General features: G+C 57.1%; 3 non-coding genes across 3 annotated transcripts; all 3 read right to left on the reverse strand.

Annotated features, from left to right (window-relative positions):
- On the reverse strand, nt 1-46 carry Tc00.1047053480381.10 (the record flags this gene model as incomplete). The annotated part of the gene is made up of 1 exon (XR_008254906.1): nt 1-46. It is a non-coding gene; the product is annotated as a 5S ribosomal RNA (M5), 3' partial (ribosomal RNA).
- A 335-nt stretch (nt 47-381) lies between these two features.
- Tc00.1047053480381.20 lies at nt 382-491 on the reverse strand. Its single transcript, XR_008254907.1, has one exon. It is a non-coding gene; the product is annotated as a 5S ribosomal RNA (M5) (ribosomal RNA).
- Nucleotides 492-826: 335 nt separating this feature from the next.
- Tc00.1047053480381.30 lies at nt 827-906 on the reverse strand (the record flags this gene model as incomplete). The annotated part of the gene is made up of 1 exon (XR_008254908.1): nt 827-906. It is a non-coding gene; the product is annotated as a 5S ribosomal RNA (M5), 5' partial (ribosomal RNA).

Consider the following 906-nt stretch of genomic DNA (forward strand, 5'->3'; position numbering starts at 1 on the left):
GGCCTCGTTAGTACGGCGATCAGTGATGGCGCTGGAACCCGGGGTGCCGTACCCTTCCCACTTTTTTTTTTTCTTTCCGCCACCGCGCGCCGCCAGTCGCTTTTTCACCGAGCCGAGGCGGGCGGTGGGTGGGCTTTTCGAGCGCGCGGGCGCCGCAGCAAAAAAGAAAAATTGCTGACGCAGTTCCCGCGCCACATGTGGGGAAGCGAAGCGTCCGGAGGCTTCGTGGCAAAATCCGGAAAGGGGCCCGCGGAGCCTCATTTTCCATGTGTTTTTTTTTTCCTTTTAAAAATTTCTTCTTGCCGTTTTTCCTAAATTTTTTCCCCCTGTTTTCATCATCTCCCGTGGCGTCGGCGGTTGCACATCGCGTGGCGCGTCGCCGGGTACGACCATACTTGGCCGAGTGCACCACATCCCGTCCGATTTGTGAAGTTAAGCGGCCACAGGCCTCGTTAGTACGGCGATCAGTGATGGCGCTGGAACCCGGGGTGCCGTACCCTTCCCACTTTTTTTTTTTCTTTCCGCCACCGCGCGCCGCCAGTCGCTTTTTCACCGAGCCGAGGCGGGCGGTGGGTGGGCTTTTCGAGCGCGCGGGCGCCGCAGCAAAAAAGAAAAATTGCTGACGCAGTTCCCGCGCCACATGTGGGGAAGCGAAGCGTCCGGAGGTTTCGTGGCAAAATCCGGAAAGGGGCCCGCGGAGCCTCATTTTCCATGTGTTTTTTTTTTCCTTTTAAAAATTTCTTCTTGCCGTTTTTCCTAAATTTTTTCCCCCTGTTTTCATCATCTCCCGTGGCGTCGGCGGTTGCACATCGCGTGGCGCGTCGCCGGGTACGACCATACTTGGCCGAGTGCACCACATCCCGTCCGATTTGTGAAGTTAAGCGGCCACAGGCCTCGTTAGTACGG

This window comes from Trypanosoma cruzi (assembly GCF_000209065.1).
Source record: "Trypanosoma cruzi strain CL Brener chromosome Unknown tcruzi_1047053480381, whole genome shotgun sequence".
In the NCBI taxonomy this organism is placed as follows: domain Eukaryota; phylum Euglenozoa; class Kinetoplastea; order Trypanosomatida; family Trypanosomatidae; genus Trypanosoma; species Trypanosoma cruzi.